Here is a 19,256-nt window from a genome sequence, read left to right on the forward strand (position 1 = left end):
TTATGTTAAGAAATTGCCAAATAGCACTAAGTAGAATTTACAGAGATGAATAAAAAGCATAATTATGAAGTAGACTTGGGATATTCCAGTTGGTAAATGAGGCTGTGAAATTGCCTTTTGTTAACAGAAGAGTATTAATGACTATGTTAGTACTTGACTAATATTTTATGACACTTAATCTGCTATTATGTGAGATGCTTCATACATTATCCTATATGATAGTTTAGAAATAGTTTTAATGCCTATTTTATACCTTGCTAGAGAATTACAATCTGTTGATACTGAATATCTGTTAGAACAACTTAAAAATGCAATATGTATGGTTAATGATAATCAAGAGAAATTATTGAAGCTTGCACAATTTCCTTTTAATCAGTGCATTCTGCACAAGTTTTGGTGAATATGTAATATCTGATCAGATGGAAAACTTTATAACCTAAGAGTCACCAACACACACATAGGCCAAAATACTCACAATTTGATAACATGATGGAGAGGGCAAGAGAAACTTGATGTCTACCAATATTTGCTTTCAGAGAAGCTGAAGTTTGAAAATAAAAGAGGTGCATACAATATTACTTGCAAAGAGAAGCTTTGTAAAATAAATTTGCATAAAATTAGATGAGAAGGTTATGTTGTATTAATCCTTCTGTGGTTCTCCACAGGGTAGCTGTGTCTCTCTTTGCTTCCTCTCTGTGGGTTTATTCCACGATTTAGCTCTTAGCTCTTTGGTCTCTTGTTGTTTCAGCTGCTGTGACTTTAGGGATTACATCTACACTCACATCTTTAACTTTCATCTTTATGTGAATAACACTTACATCCCACATCTTCAATCTTGGCCTTCAGAACTTCAGTATCCTACCCCTTGATTCTGATGGAACATTTCAACGTGACTCCTGACTAACACTTCAGCTTATTTAGTGTCTAAAAATGTATGTGTCATTCTCCCTGGCTCCTCTTCTAGGCCTCTCTATTTGTCAATAACCCCCCAGCTATCATTCCAGCCCAGTCCCGGAGTGCCTATTTCTGTCAGAATGGCCACCTTTCTCCCACACCCAGGTCTGAGAATCTCAGGGTATCTGCTTTGCCCCTGCAATGAATGTTAGTGTCATAAGTACCCGATACTGTGGTAGATGCTGGAGATAAACAGATGGATAAAACCTACTCTCTGCTCTCAAGGAACTCACAGAAGACCTATACCTTTGTTTTTTCCCTACATCATTAACCGTATTAGACTCTAGTGTGACACTATGTGAGCATGTGCAAAGGCCTTGGGCCTGGAATTGCTGGAAGAATTCCATAAGAAGGCATCCTAGGAGAGTCTAGATTTATACAAGTCTGGAAGATTAAGCTTCCCATAGAGGAGAAATGGATGGAAGACTTTGCAGGCAGAGAGATTTACATAACAAGAATTAATTTTTTCTGTAATTCCTCATATATTTTCTCTCCTCCCTATACAGTGCTAAAAGCTGTATGCTCATGACTGGCCTCAGCAATTAAAGTTCTGGTTTTAGGCTTAGTCTTCCTCATTCCAACCTATACAAGACAGATACATTAATTTCCCCCAAATCTGTTTACATTTTATAATGTCTTATCATAATAAAATTCAGAAATCTTAAACTGAAAATCAATGTCTTTATAGTCTGACACTAAACTTCCATTAGAATTTTTTTCCTACTGTTAGGATGCAGTGAACAACAAATAAATAAAACAAGAACTCCAGGAAAATGTATATGTTCTCCAAAAGGGACCTACTTATTGTTTTCCAATGATTCTTTGGGGATAGTGTAGCATGTAGTTCTGGAGTAGACAGACCTGAGTTCAAATCCTGACTGTGCGGCCCTGGGCTAGTTTGTAACCTCTCACTGCATTAGGGTCCTAATTTGGAAAAGGAGATGATACCGTTTGTAAATATATTGTGTGTGACTCTGGACCAGAAATTGTTTCGGCACTAGGGATATTGTGGTTGAACACATCCCAGCCTTCTTGGAGCTTTCATTAAAGAAATAAATAAGTTAATAAATGATGTATATTTTGACAATTAAAGTGTCATGAAGAAAATGAATCAGAGTAATATGAGAGAGAGAGAGGGAGAGAGGATGGCAGTGGTAGGAAGGCTGTTTTAAGTGGAGTGGTCATGAATGGCCTCACAGTGGCACTAATCTCATAGAGTTTTTGTGAAGACTATAGGAGTCAACAGTGCCAGGCACACAGTAAACCCCCAGGAAATCTTAGCAATTATATTATCTTTGTTTTTAACTCCTCTGAATCTCGACTCATACTATTCTCCCCACCTGGAATGTGCATCTTCTTCTCTGCTCATATCTTGTAACTTCTTCAGGGCACATTTGAAGCTCTGCCTCCTTCTCAGCCTTGCCTCCTTCATAGTCTTGCATTATGAATGTCCAAATCCCAGGAATCAACAATACTCTGAGTTAAAAGTATTTGCAGGTATTTGGCATTCAATCACGTGCATCTCTGTAACCTCTCTTCACATATTATTTTGAATTTTTGTATTGTGATTTAACTTCCCATATATGAATATTTGTTCTTCTTCCCAAGTAGTATATAAGCTCTCCAAGGACAGGGCAAGACCTATGTTTGGGACTTTAAAAAAAAGCGAAAGATTGTGTACGTTAAAGAGATTTAATAGATATTTGCTGATACATTAACAAAATACTTTATGACTTGACTACAAGCTCCATTGTAGAAGGAATTATGCTGCATATGGAGTTATGTGGCCTGGGGACCTAGAGATTGGTATGGGCAGTTTAGATCAGTATTTAGATTGGCCTTCAAAGTTCAAGGATATAAATTCACAAAAAGTCTAGATTGATGGCTTGTTCTCCCTGTGAAAGTGCTTCCTGTTTTGCAGCACTTCAATAAAATAATATTGTATAAGCTTATTAAAATATTGCATTATAACACAAAGATGATGCCACATATCATGTGTTGAGGAAGAGTAATATTTACGATCCTAATTTAAAATACAGTTTATTTAAAGAACATACAGTTTGAAGAGAATGGGAGTTTAGGACTGTACATTATTGCTTTGCTGTGTGCAGTAGAAGCTGGGAAAAAAATGGCAGCCACAGCACTTTATGTCTACAGGTATCATTTAGATGAAGCTACGGTGTCTGGTTCATTTCCCAAATTGGATAATTGCAGCCATGAAGAAATAGTGAAGTTTCCTAGTGTCAAGGAGTCAATAACATCATCTTGTATACAAAGCACAGCCCATAAATGCTAAAATTTCTTTGTGTTTTTCTGTGTAATTCTCTTTTTCATGAAATGAAATCTAACCCACCAGAGCAAACAAACACTGCACCATCTTTTCATATTCACAGCCAGGGAAGGGCAAACAATTATTCAGCATCTGAGGCTCAGTTATATTTTTTTAAGCTTTTGTTTTGTTTGTTAAGAAACGCTAAGGGAAGATGAAAGAAAAAATCTGGACAAACACTTAAAAAAAAAGCAATAAAATTTTATGGTAGAAAAAGAAACTAAGGAAAAACCAAAGTGTTGAAAATAAAAACCATTGAGACACCCATCATCCAGAAATAACCATTAATCTGTTATTGTATATTTGCTCACATTAATTTCTATACATGTGTGTATATTGTTTTGTAAAAGTTGCATTTTATTTAAAGTGTTTGTGACCTGCTTTTCCATTAATAATGCACTGTGAACATTTTCCATGTCACCAAATACTCTGGAATACACTCATTTTTATGGCTACTTGGATCCCTTATACAGATGTACCCGAATACATTTAGCTAAAACCCTGTTTTTATTTATATTTATTATGCTTTCAATTTTATTCTACACAATACAATATAGCTTGAAGTTTAACATATTCTTAATTTTTCTTCTGATTCTTGCCTTTTTATTTCAATTGTGTGTGTTCATGAATACACACACACACACATTAGGCATAGCTCCCAAGTAAGTACTAGCATTCAGCTATAAAGTTATCAGTCCATGACCCTTTATATGAAAACTTTGGGCTAGATGTGCTATCATAATTTAGAATTTTTAGCATTTAGAGAGTTCATATGCCATGTATAATGCTCATGGCCGGGGGTGCTGGGGCAACATCAGGAAATCACACTTATAAATATTTCTAAAGTAAAATGTATGAGTATTCACACTAAGTGGATAAGTAACCTCATGTAATTTGAATCAGATTTTGCCACCAGATGAGTTTTGGAATCACCTTATGAAAATGTTTGTTTTTCAGATCTGGTTGGATTTTAGATTGTGGATAAAGGATTGTGAACCTGTAATTACTGATAAAATGCATTTCCAATGCAGACTGATATTTAGAGTCAAATGATGAAATTATACTACATTTCACATTTTACACTGTTCTATTTCAATAAAATAGTATTAAAAATTCCTAGAGGGGAAAAGCTACTTAATACCTCTTTTCTTTTTCTCTAAATTTGCTCTTAGGAAGGAGCACAAAATCCTTCTTGGTCTAAATCTAACTGAAGTCACAAGAGCTTCTGAATTTCTTAAGAAGCACACTTTTTTCTTTTTTGGTGGCAATTAGCCCTAATCTAGTATAATCGAATTCTGTATAGTATTATTTATATACTATAGTATGTGAAAGTTTATTATATATAAACTTTTCAGAGTAGGAATTATGGTATTAAAGAATACCAAGCAAAACATACAAAGATGAATAGCAGGTAGGAGAACAGAACACCCGATTGAATGTTATACTAGCTGCCTGACGTGTCCTGAACAGGACTTAGAGGAAGAGCCCCACCTACCAACACAGTGGATAGAGCCATCGTCATTAACAGGATGGTCACACCAGTGGTTGTACAAAATTGTGTGTACTCGGGGACCCTACACAATGTGGGACACCCAAGGTGCATCTTTTCTGAGCATCTGCAGCAGCAGCAATAATGTGAGAGGAGAAATAGGCTCTGAGTTGCTGCTTCATTGAGCGTGTCCCCGGTCCAGCCTGCAGGAGCAGAATTGTTTTTCAATCCCAACAGAGACAAATGGAAATACTAATGCTCCTAGGGATAAAGTGAAGGAAGATCAAATGGGCAAACGAGGCATGTTTTTTTCTTTTAAATATATGGATTAGGAGGATGCAGTTACTACTTGGTACTTAGAAGTGTATGGTAGAAATTCCATGGATTTGGAAGTTGCTTCATTGTTTCAAAATAACCAATTTGGGGGAGACTTCCCTGGAGGTCCAGTGGTTAAGACTCCGTGCTTCCAATGCAGGGGGTGCTGGTTCCATCCCTGGTCAGGGAACTAAGATCCCACATGCTGTGCGGGCCAAAAAAAATAATAATAATAATAACCAATTTGGAACATCAGTATTTCTGATGTTTCTGATGAGCTTAAAATGTCTCATGAAAAAATAAAGAATATTGCAGTCCAAATATCTTAATCTCCTCAAGGGGAGAATTGCTTGTCCCCAAACCAAGAATTATGAATTATGGTTAATAAACATAAAAATCTTAATACAAATGTAAATGAATAGATTGCATTTCTCAAAGGAAAAAATAATGATATAAATGCCATATTATTAAAATATGTTAAAATGTTATGCTATATTATTATATATTATAATTATTATTATATTATCCTGTTATCTTTAGACAGGAGTTTCCATAATAACTGTGATCAGTGCTTAAAGCAGAAGGGTCTGCAGCCTGATGACAGGTCAGAGATCCACAGAACCCCAGGGGACATGCTCCATGAGGTGTCTGAGCAATAGATGTGAAATTTTTTTTTAAAATGAAAATTCATTTTTTTTTTTTGCCTTTGTTCACTGTCATGTACATTAAAGTCTGTAAGCTTTCCAGGGTGCACATGTAACCTTCCTAGGTAAAAGTTAATGACAAATCAATAGATGTTTAGCATCTTTTGTCATAGGAAGTATATGGTCATTTTTGCAGAGGAAAAAATGAACATGTGAAAATAAGCTCAATCAATAAAACGTGGGATTAGTAACATATGATTAGTATGTAAGTTATAGCATGAGTAATGCTGATCCTAACTAATTATCTTTGAAACTGTCACGGCAACTCTAGTTCATGATTGTCTCCAGGGACTGGGAGTTGGAGGAGAATCTCAAGTGGAGAGGACTGGACGTTGTAGGAGTGTGGGGAGGAGTGGAGAGAAGTCGGGCCAGGCAGAAAGGTGATAGGAAAGGGGAATGTTGGTTAACTAAGACTGGTTTCATTCGATGTGGGCTGCACACAGCTAACAAGACGTCAATGCTCTTAAGCCTCCTACTGTAGCTGTCTCTGTGTTGTACATGACGATTAATATATCTTTGGGTCTCCAAAGTGACTGATTTGATTCCATCATTTTTGGAGGCAAAGTCTTTGTCAAAAGGCACACCAATAACTTCAAATAAGGCATTAAATTAACTATGTATTATTTACTGCAAGTGTATTTCTCTGGTATAAATCTGCCTAATTTATGCAGCAGGATGAGAAAAACGTTCATTGACATTATATATTGTTTAGGGGTGAGGATTACAATCTGTCACAATACCTCTTTGAGTCCAGATTCTGGCTAATTAATTCTTTTTGTGATGATAAATTTTATTTTATGCTTTACTTGTATTTTATCTCATATAATATAAATGTAATAGTAAATGAATATAATAAATATATATGAACAAATTATTTTATGATTTAATTTCATATTATGATTTAAATTTCAGTCACAGTTTTTCTAACATGCTAGCTCTCCTAATATTTATTTTTAATAAAAAAGTTGAGATTGCTGAATCGATTGTGATTAAGGCTTAGAATGGTATTTAAGAACACATCAAAAAGGCCTGGGTTTAAATCCCAGATCCACCACTTGGAGCTCTATGATTTGGGCAAGTTATTTAACTTTCCAAAGCTTCAGTTTTCTTATTTATACAATAGAAATAACAATAGTACCTATACTACATAGGTTTGCTATGAGGATTAGATGAGATAAGACATATATAGTGCACTACCAGCCCATAATATATTTCCAATAAGTACTGATTATTTCTATTGTTATTATTTTGAAGGTGTTGATAATGATGACTTTAGTTTTAACTGCTGTAGAATCTAGTGACTTTATAAACTATTGGACATCTTTGAGTCATGTGTTTTTCCAGTTGTGTGATTTTACGAGCATGTCTCTTAGTTTCCTTAGCTGTAAAGTTCTGTGAATCCATTCTGAATTTCCACACGCCTTCAACAAAATCCTAAGTGAAAAGGAGTGGTTAAAACATATGTTCTGGGGAGGAGTCAAGGTGGCGGTGTGGGAAGACGAGGAAATAGCATCTCCCCACAACTAGGGCACCTGCCGGCCACTCGTGGGGGACTCTAACCCCCAAGGAGACAGGAGGAACCCCAAAGTGAACTGGTAGGATGTAGGGGGACCAAGCGGGGAGGAGAAGTGGAGGCCAGACAAGATTGGCGCCCCTGAGGCTGGGGAGATCAGAAGAAAGGACAGCCTCTTCAATAAGTGGTGCTGGGAAAACTGGACAGCTACATGTAAAAGAACGAAATTAGAACACTCCCTAACACCATACACAAAAGTAAGCTCAACATGGATTAAACACTTAAATGTAAGACCAGACACTATGAAACTTTTAGAGGAAAACATAGGAAAAACACTCTGACATAAACCACAGCAAGATCTTTTTTGACCCACCTCCTAGAGAAATGGAAATAAAAACAAAAATAAACACATGGGACCTAATGAAACTTAAAAGCTTTTGCACAGCAAAGGAAACCATAAACAAGACCAAAAGACAACCCTCAGAATGGGAGAAAATATTTGCAAATGAACAACTGACAGAGGATTAATCTCCAAAATATACAAATAGCTCATGGAACTCAATAACAAAAAAACAAACAATCCAGTTAAAAAATGGGCAGAAGACCTAAATAGACATTTCACCAAGGAAGACATACAGGTGACCAAGAGACACATGAAAAGCTTCTCCACATCACTAATTATTAGAGAAATGCAAATCAAAACTGCAATAAGGTGTCACCTCATGCTGGTCAGAATGGCCATTATCAAAAAAGCTAGAAACAATAAATGCTGGAAAGGGTGTGGTGAAAAGGGAACTCTCCTATACTGTTGGTGGGAATGTAAATTGATGCAACCACTATGGAAAACAGTATGGAGGTTTCTTAAAAACTAAAAATAGAACTACCATATGACCCAGCAATCCCACTACTGGGCATATACCCTGAGAAAACCATAATTCAAAAAGAGACATGTACCACAGTGTTCATTGAAGCTCTATTTACAATAGCCAGAACATGGAAGCAACCTAAATGTCCATTGACAGAGGAATGGGTAAAGAAGATGTGGTATATACATACAATGGGATATTACTCAGCCATAAAAAGAAATGAAATTGAGTTATTTGTAATGAGGTGGATGGACCTAGAGTCTGTCACACAGAGTGAAGTCAGAAAGAGAAAAACAAATACCATATGCTAACACATATATATGGAATCCAAAAAAAAAAAAATGGTACTGATGAACCTAGTTGCAGGGCAGGAATAAAGAGGTAGACATAGAGAATGGACTTGATGACATGGGGTGGGAGGTTGAAGTTGGGACGAAGTGAGAGTAGCATCGACATATACACACTACCAGATGTAAAATAGTTGGCTGGTAGGAAGCAGCAGCATAGCACAGGGAGATCTGCTCTGTGCTTTTCGATGACCTAGAGGGGTGAGATAGGGAGGATGGGAGGGAGGCTCGAGAGGGAGCGGATATGGGGACATGTGTATGTATATGGCTGATTTGCTTTGTTATGCAACAGAAACTAACATGGTATTGTGAAGCAATTATACTCCAATAAAGATCTATTAAAACAGACAAACAAAAAACACAAATTGTTTTGACATGTGACTTTTTTTCTAGACTAAGAAACATGATTGGATAATAACTAAAATTCTTTGGGGTTAAAGTAATAAAAACTCTAAGTATCTGTGGAGAATTTGTTTTTTGTTGTTAGCAACAGTCTTTGCAGGTTGTCCTAATTTATTAAGAATCTAGACATTCAGAATTAACCATATAATTCCTTGAAATGACTTAGTCAACCTTGTTATTCACCATATGTCATTTTTTATTATAGAAAGAACTACCATCTATGTTAACACAAAACACTTTCATTTGGAGCTCAGTTGGGGAGTGGCTTTTTAAACAAAATATTTGATTCAATGAAATAAGTCTTCACATTGAAGAGCAAAACTTCCATCAGCAGAGTCAGTAAGCTCAGTGGGTGTATGTATGAACTTTGGAGCCAGATTTCATGGTTTAAGTTCAGGATCACCTCTCACTGTCACTTTGGTTAAGTTGTTAAAGTTCTCTATACCTTTCTTGCTGTCTTTTGGGGCAAGGGGGAAGAGAAAAAAATAAGCACACAAAACAGCTTTATTGAGATATTATTCACATACCATACAACTTGCCCATTTAAAGTGTACAAGTCAGGGGCTTCCCTGGTGGTCCAGTGGTTAAGACATCACGCTCCCAGCATAGGGGGTGTGGGTTTGATCCCTGGTTGGGGAACTAAGATCCTGCATGCCGTGGCCAGAAAAAAAAGTGTAGAAGTCAGTAGTCTTTAAATATCTTCATAGAGTTGTGCAACCAATACCACAATCAATTTTAGAACATTTTCATCACCTCAAAAATAAATCCCATACCCATTAGCAGTCACTGTCCATTCCCCAAAACTTGTCAACCTTAGGCAACCACAACTCTACTGTTTTAATAGATTTGCCTATTCTGCATATTTCACATAAATGAAATCATGCAATATGTCATTTTTTGTGTCTAGCTTCTTTCACTTAGCATAATGTATACAAGTTTCATCCATGCTGTAGCATGTAACATCAGATAATTCCTTTTTATTGTCAAATAATATTCCATTGAATGTATATACTATGTTTTATTTACTCATTCATCAGTTGATAGAAATTTGGGTTGTTTCCATTTCTTGGTTATTTATGAACATCTGTATAAGTTTTTGTGTAAACATGGGTCCTTACTCCTCTTGGGTATATGACTAGGAGTTTAATTGTTGGACCTTATGGTAACTCTGTTTTTTATCTTTTAAGGAAATACCAAACAGTTTTCCCAAGGAGTTGCACCATTTTGCATTCTTAATAGCAGTGTATGTGGGTTTCAATTCCTAAACATTCTTGCCAACACTTTCTATTACCTGTCTTTTTGATTATAGTGGTAATAATGACGTGAAGTGGTATCTTGCTATGGTTTTAATCTTCATTTCCCTGATAGTTAATAATCTTGAACTTATTTTTTGTGCCTATTGGCCATTTGTATATCCTTGAAGAAATGTTTATTCAGATCCTTTGCCCATTTTTAAGTTGGTTTATTTCTTTATATTATATCAGAAGTTTGGGAGAATTATGCAAGTACATTAAGTAATAAGAAGACTGTCTGGTATACAGTAGATGTGCAATAATATTAAGAAGTAGTATTATAACCTCATTTAAAATTATGCTATTTCACTGAAAAATCTATGAGACTTAAAGGGTTTATTTTGAGAGAAAGAGATGACTAAGGGAATTCACCTGCAAAGAGGAAATGATCTTAATTTTTTATTGTTTCTTATTGTGTTTAATTGTTTTCTCCCCAGGTATTATTGTAATGGTCTTAATTAAAATAAATTAATAGGAGTTTTTGTACTCCTCTTTCTCTAAAATAAATCCAACTTAGTAATTGAAAGCCATCCTAAAAATAAACTGTTGCTACATAGAATAGAGAAAAGCAATTCAATGGATAGATTTGTTTATCATGATAAAAAGATTTTTAATAATGGACAGGAAATGCTCACTTTATGTATATATGTTGAAAAATATAAACTATTCTGAGAGTAAAATGTTTCACTTTAGTAATTTCAACAAGCCTTTTTCTTACTATTCTAAGTTATAAAATGTTTCACTTCTATTTTATAAACTCTGAACAAGATTCCTTGCGAGAATGCTGACACATCATGGAAGGCATAGATTAAAGTAATGTTTACAGATGCAAGTTCTATCATTTTTAAAATAAAGCAGGATATTTTCATTTTTAGCAAAATCATTTCCTGTACAACCATGATGATCACAGAAAAGAAGATGGAATGAGCATTTGGAGTCATAGAAGGTAAATAGGATAGCCATTAGCTACTAATGGAAAGAAGTTCAGCAGGGGCATTAAATCTGAATTACATAGCCACCAATTTGTATTTTATCATATTGATAATGAATGCCAACATTACCATTGAAACGAAACTAAGCATTCTCCCTTTAATCCCAATAGGGAATTTAAATCAATAATGCCACATTATCCATCTACGTGCATATCTATATATGCACATGTACTTTTAAACTACAAAATCATATAATGTGTTTTACTTTCATTTCAAATCTTTAACACAGTGATGTACTTCTCTATTCTTCCAATCAATTTATTCTGTTAGTGTTTTTCAGCATTTTAAATCCCTAAGCTAAGTCAATAATGTTGATTACTTACCATAAGCACTGTAAACCCTATTCTAATACAGGTTATTTGCAATTTGACATCCTCATCTATATGCATTATTCTGCTAGGAAAATTAAATGAAACCCTTGATTTAGACTCTGAAACACTTAGAAGTAATGATCCTGTTTACTGATTGACTGAAGTTGTGGTTTTTAAGCACTACTTAATAGAGGAAACAAAAAGCAATATTCAAATAAAATGGAAGTACCTGAGTTACTTTAGGAAGAATACATAGTCAAGAAATAATAGGCTTTTATTTTATTTTTCCCTGTTTATGCCTCAGTGCTACTTAGCTAACATTGTTATTTAGCTCAATATTACACATTTTTTGAGATACATGATCTTTCCAAATTTAAATTTAATGAATCCTATCAGCAGTTCCAAGATTAGACTGTTATTTACATAAATCAAGTTTTCTGTTACATATTTGTTTAAAATACATTATTAAAATATACTTAAAATATCATTAATATACATCTTTTATAAAGGGTTAGGTTTATTTATAATCTTTTTAATTTATCTCTTAAAATTTTATATACATGTCAGTACAGGGGCATTTATCACAGATAACCTTCTGAGTTAAGTGAAATACCATAAAGTAATGTTTATGGGTGTTTATAGAAATTCTCAAAAAATAAAATTGCTGAAAATCCTCCTATGAAAATTGAGGCAACATTTATAATGTTTTTGCCTACTTTATCTTTTATCTGTATAGTTGTTCTCAAGCCTCTCTTTTAGATGGAAATATCCCACTAAAGTCAATCGCATTTAGTTGTATCATGGATGGTTGAATATTTAGCATTTGACTTAATGTTATGGTTATATTTAAAACTAGGAATGGGTAAACTTAATTCAGAGAAGACAAAGTAAAAATAAAGCTCTAAAGTATAGTATTTTGAGTTGAGCAAAATGTAAATAATGAATAATTGAAGAAATAATAAAGTGAGAAAAATTTTCTATTTGCTTCTAAATAATTTCTTTTATGAAGGATTAACTTGAACTGAGTAGAACATTTGAGTTCACTGATCTTTCTGAATAGTAAAATATCTTTCGTCTCTGAGATTAATATCTTCCAGTTAAAGTACATTAGACAAAATAGAGGATATATGGTAGCATATATCCACTGTTCTGGATATATGCTACCATAAAATTAAGTAGACTATTGAACATTTGGAATAATTAAAATACTAAGAGTACATTAAATACCAAATGTAGAAGTCCTCATTTCTAGATAAATAGTATCTGGTTTATGAAGTTTTAATTATTTTGGTTATCAATTTTGTTAATTTTACTTCAATTTTTTTAAAGTAATTTCAATCATGGAGACATGAAAACAATTCATGTGACAAATATTTACATTTTGGCAAAAAAAACTATTAACGATTAATGTATCCTTAGGAGGATATGCTATAGTGAAATAAACAGTTCTAAATTACTGCAAATAGACAGTAAACATACCTGCTCTTTCTCATTGGGCTGCAGTAAGGATTAAAGGACAAACTTTAATGTGAAAAAGTGGAATACTAAGTCCAGGGAGTGATCTACAAAAGTTGTCCTTGAACTTTACCTGTAATGCATAACATTGAAAAGATTTGAAGGGTGATTTTGCTTTGTGTTTTAATGTACTACTTGTTCAACTGGACATTCAAGTGATATACTGTATTAAAGGGAGAAGCTAGAATTTAAAGCACATACTGTACAAACATATATATGTATGTGTAGATAGATATTTAATGTATATATATATGTGTGTGTGGATATATATTTAATATTTAATATTTTTTCTTAGGTCAAGAAAATAAAGGTTTAGAATAAGTTAGTCAAACCTTTCTAAAGTAAATAATTCAAAAGTTAAACAGTGTAAATTAGGACATGCTTTACACACATGTATGTGTACAGTATTTTTCAATTTCTAACGTGGTGGGTCAAGAAAATGAAGGATTAGTATGAATAAGTCAAACCTTTCTAAAACAATTCAGAAGTTAAACAGACTAAATTAGGATATGCTTAGTTGATGATGACAAGTACTTCTTTTCAACACTATTAATGGGAAAAAATAAGATTAGGGAGACACCTAACCACTGCACTTCAGGCTTTGAAGTGGAAATGCCTGTAGGGGTTCTGTATTATGTTAAGTACTTAAAGTTGGTCAACACCCTAGACAAGATAAGGAGATTAAGTCCTGATTAAACTCCTATCAGTAGAATTCAAATACTGATCTGGCAGGACAAGAGCTCTAATCAAGTGCTCTTGTTTGTCTGTCATTGGCTCAATATAAGACACAATCAGTCACCATTTCTTCTGTTCCAAACACAGCTTCTTCAACTTTGGTTGTTTATAAATTAATTTCAAAAGTCCTTGGCTACAGTTAGGTGTATGGATTCTATTTATCTGTGCTTTGGTGCAATTATGGCACTGAATTATAAGGACTAACATTAGGCTACGAGATGCCTATAAAGATTAAGTTATTTCCCCCTTTCTCAACAATTAGCAGCACTAGACTGTTTAGCAGAGATCAATTGTAATTGAGGAACTGAGAAAGGGCAATAAACAAATTACTGGTGCTTTCACGAAGTCTGAAGCCTGTTGGTTTACAGAACCTCTGTCATTTAATCCAGAAGCCCTGTAGGTTGTAAATTATCCATTACAGTTGTCACTAGGCCCTTAAACAGAAGTTATGTACTAGTTTAAAGATACAGGAAAAGAAAGTCTCCTGGTCTTTGTCTCAGAGGAAACAGGCTGCAGAGAGTTAGATCAATTTAAAATATAACACTAAACTTTTCAAGTGATGTAAAAAAGTTTAGAAGTTCAGTCGGATAAGAAAATACAATTGCGACTGTTTAGTTCTTGTAACTAAAAATCTGATACAGAAGCTTCTTAAAATGTTTGATTTTGACTGATTCTATGATCTTATGATTTCTATGAAGTCTAGGAAGAATATAATAATTGTACATTTTAAATTGTTTTAAGATTGTAAAATCTTAAATTCTATATTAAGTACAAGAAGGATAAAGAGATAATACATATCAGAGAAGATATTTATTTTTTGGCCTATTTGAGGAAGAAAAATTGTATGTAACAGCATATGAAGAAGTGAAATCTGAGGGTTCTTATCTTAAAATTTGGCCACCTTGTTATTTAAGCTGTACAGTGTACAATTAAATACACAGGACATAAAAAGAAAAGCAGAATATGAGTTGTGTTTTCAAATACAATAATATTTTTAATAAACAACTTATCTAAAATATATTCAAACAAATAGGGTAACAATAATTTTTTTTCTTACCTTGGAATAGTGCCATCTAATTTAAAAATAAATAAAATATTTACCAAGCATGCGATTTTCATGACAATGAATCTTCTTACAGAAGCATTCCATTAAAAGCACATGGACCCTAAATAGAAAGTTTTAAAATTTTAGAATAATGAATATGTGGATACTTTTGGGACATTTCATGTGGACCAGAAACCATAAAAGAATATCTGATTGCTTAACAATCAAAAGTATCTAATGACCAAAACTCACCATAAATAAGATTAAAGAGATAAAAGACAAGCTGGGAAAAAATTATCACCAGAATTTTGACTATGGTTAATATTGGACTTTTTGGTGATTTTTTTTTTTTTTTTTGCAGTAAATGTGTATCTATTATTTAAAAAAAAGTGATGTTATCTGCAGAGGGGATGAACAATTTTTTGTTTTGATTTGTTTTGTTTTAACCTGTAACTTCACTGAGGTTTAATTTAACTACTGTTTAGTTTTTGTAAGAAATGTTTCATACAATACCTGCCATAGAGTAGCAAACTTAAGGTTCTTTATTTTTAATGGAAAATTGCTTTAGCTGAAGAAAACTCCCCTGCATGCTACAACTAGTCCATTTAGTTGCAAATTTTCTCTTATACTGACCAGAAGCTTCATTTTAAGGATATTAATTCTTAATAATAATTTAGAAAGTAGAAAAGAACTTAGATTTGTGTTTGCCTAATCTTTTCAAGATAAATAGACATGCTCCTTAGAAATGTGTCAATAATCATAATTGTCAAATGAGAATATTTCCACAAATAAGCAAAATGGGCATGTTAGATAAAATCTATAGCATTGCTTAGCATTTTCCTTCTGAGTTCCATAAAGTAAAACTTGGGATGCCACTTTTATAAGTCATTAAAGAAGAGCCATCTGTCATCTCCAGCAAGTTCTGCTCAACCCTTTGCTTCTATTTCCCCAGCAGATCTTAATAGAAAAAGCAATTCATGGAAATGAGAGAAAACTTGGTGACAGAAGCAATCCTCTGGAATAGGGGGCAAAATCCTATTCTCCAATTTGCACTGCAGGCTTCTCTTTTCTTTTTTTCTTGTTTTTTAGAAACTGTGCTTTTTACTGCATATCCTTTTCTCATCTAAAATGCAGACTTGCTGTTTTGAGGTGTAAGTTTTGTTTGCTGAATGAGTATCGGTGCAATTGCGAGCCACAGCATAGTTTAAAAAGTTACCCTGGGAATAAAGATGCGGAGGTAGAGAATGGACTTGAGGACATGGGGAGGGGAAGGGTAAGCTGGGACAAAGTGAGAAAGTGGCATTGACATATATGCACTACCAAATGTAAAATAGCTAGTGGGAAGCAGCCGCATAGCGCAGGGAGATCAGCTCGGTGCTTTCTGACGACCTAGAGGGGTGGGATAGGGAGGGTGGGAGTGAGATGCAAGAGGGAGGGGATATGGGGATATATGTATACGTATAGCTGATTCACTTTGTTATACAACAGCAACTAACACAACAATGTAGAGCAATTATACTCCAATAAAGATGTTAAAAACAAAAAGTGAAGTGAGCATTAGAATTTTTATTTCTTAATTTTGAATAAATCATTTTTTTATTATAACAACAAAGAAGTTATCCTGGGAATAGACAATGCAAAGTATTACCCACAGTTTGCAATGTAGATTTTTTTTTTATTGTAGCAGAATAGAATAAGTAGTAGAAAGTAATATTAAAAAAAAAGAGGGGCTTCCCTGGTGGCGCGGTGATTGAGAGTCTGCCTGCCGATGCAGGGGACACGGGTTCGTGCCCCGGTCCGGGAGGATCCCACATGCCACGGAGCGGCTGGGCCCATGAGCCATGGCTGCTGAGCCTGCGTGTCTGGAGCCTGTGCTCCGCAATGGGAGAGGCCACAACAGTGAGAGGCCCACGTAACGCAAAAATAAATAAATAAATAAAAATAAATAAAAATAAAATTAATTAAAAAAATAAAAAAAGAGAAATTTCTGTGCTGTGGAATGTTGGCTATGTCTGGGAGAAAAATACAAATTGGATGCCAGCATGACAAAGAAGGCTGTTTAACCACCAGAGGCCTTAATGTTTATAAGGGACTGAACATTAAATTTAGGTGGGGTGTTTGCTTGGATTATGTGAACAGAGTGGGGCACTCTTTTGTTCTAGTTATGTATGCATCTCTTTACTGGATCAATGCAGGTAGCCATTTAATTAAATTAACCACATATCTGCCATTTTTCACTTTGGTTGTACTATTTGTCCAAAATTATTAATAGATGTTTTCAGTGAACTACTTAAAGAGTCCTAGGAAGAGATAAGATGCATATTTCAATAGAACTATTGACGAAAATCCTTTATAATTCTGGGCAAAAATGAAAGACACCTTTCTCTCTTCTTTCTTCCCCCTCACCCTCATCCTTCTCCTTTTCCTTTTCCTTCCTATGAAAGTAATAATAAAATAATGATAATAATAATCAATAGTAGTTTATCTTTTAAAATAACTGAGATTCTATTTCCATTTAAGAAGGAGACAGGCTATCCTCAATTGCATCTACTTTGGAAAATATTTTTCTTCTAAAATAGTAATTTTGCCAAATAAATATTTTACTTGGTAGAGTTCAAATAGCTTAAGAAGGAATTTTGAAAGCAAATGCTTGTTTTATTGAGACATGTTTTGAGTGGAAATAACATTTCTGATCATTGTGGCAAAAGACTGTCTTGCTGTGGGAGCACAATAAACAGTCCCTTGCTATTAAGAACTAGATCCATGGTCCCTGTGAAGTGCTCTTATGTGACAGGAATGCCTCATCTCTAGAAACTGAGCAGATGTTTAGTATAAGTTTGCCTGGGAGGAGTAAAAAAAATATTTAAAACATAGAAGGCTTCAAGAGCATTCTCTGCTGTCCATCCTGACAATGCTCTATTTGTCAATGGTTAAAGACTGACAACACCATATTTTCTGAACAAAACAGCTTGACAGTGGATTTTTTTCCTTTTTTAATTCTGAGAGAACTTCTGGGTGGTGTAGTGTATATACTAAATCATTAAGATGTCTGGAGCACTTTGATCTTATGGGGAGACACCTGGATAGAATATCTGATACTGTGTTGGTATTGGTATCTGGTAATTTTATAATCTGTCTTCAAAAAGGAAAATATGAATTATGTGGCTATTAACTTACATATAAAATAGAGATTTAGGTGGAGATATTAACTTCATAACTCAATCTTTCAATTGAAACATCTACATTAATTAATGAATTCGAGTATTGAATTCACTTGGTTGTGATTCCACTAAACTACCAACATTGGCTCTGGTTCTCTAATTTAATTCTTAGTACCTTTTTTTTAGACTTTATGCATAATTGTCATATGTGATTTTTTTAAACTGAAAAATAACATTAAATATCAAAAAGGAGAAAGGGGGTATAATTTGATTCATTTTACCATGATTCTCTCTCTCAAAAGGAGAGAACTACTAGTAGAAGCAGTCTGAGAGTTGGCAAACTTTTGTGTTTATCTGTGAAGTTATTTTTATCCTCTTTGTTATATATCCCAGGTGCCTTCATTTGTTGGTAAAATCCATGATTTTTAGATTAATGATATGATTTTAAATTCCAGGAAAGCTTTATATTGCATAAAAGGACACCAAGGAGATTTTGTTAAGCTCTTTCTTCCAGATCAAGTGAGATAGAATCAATTATTTCCCTTAAGTTGGAGAAACTCTAGAATGTCACTTCCCAGAACCCATGAGCCTGGAAGAAGGAACTTTCCCTTGACTATGGTCCCTTGAGTCCCAGTGGTCTGAGAATCTTCTCATATACTCTAGACCCTGAATTAAGAATTTAAGAACTCTTTCACTCTACTCTGATAAATATGAAAGATGTCTCCTTGGGACTTCTTCAGTGAAGGGGTCCCAGAGAAGATGTGTAACTGACTACCTAGAAAAGAGCACACTAGACTTCAATCCTGAGCAGATTGAGGGAATTTTCAACTATTGTTGCCTGATGCTAATGAGAAATCCATGTTGTTAGTTTACTAGAAAGAGAAGATCAGAAGTTTTCTGGCAGATAGGAGATCCAGAGTTTGTTCTTGAAGAACCAGACTTACATTTAACCCTCTAGGAACTCAAATCCTCTCTCAAACAGATGACACTGAACACCTTGGAAGTGTCATTCTTGAATCCCCAGTCAACCCTTTAGAAGACCTTATGGATTGTGATAGGCCCAGAGAATGTAACCACAATCTCTTAATCATCTATTGACAAAGTCTCCAATGATACTTGTGCATCTAAATGAAAATGAACAGGCATTGGGATCTAAGATAGATATTCTAGAGACTTTCTTAGATATTGCAGAGAAAGTGAGGGTTGTTACCTGGGACGTTTTTATTACCTTCTCAAACTGCAGTCAAATGTTGAGCTATGTGTTTTGACTAAGGTCCCCTGAAAGT

This window comes from Mesoplodon mirus (assembly GCF_964341445.2).
Source record: "Mesoplodon mirus genome assembly, chromosome: 5".
Lineage (NCBI taxonomy): Eukaryota > Metazoa > Chordata > Mammalia > Artiodactyla > Ziphiidae > Mesoplodon > Mesoplodon mirus.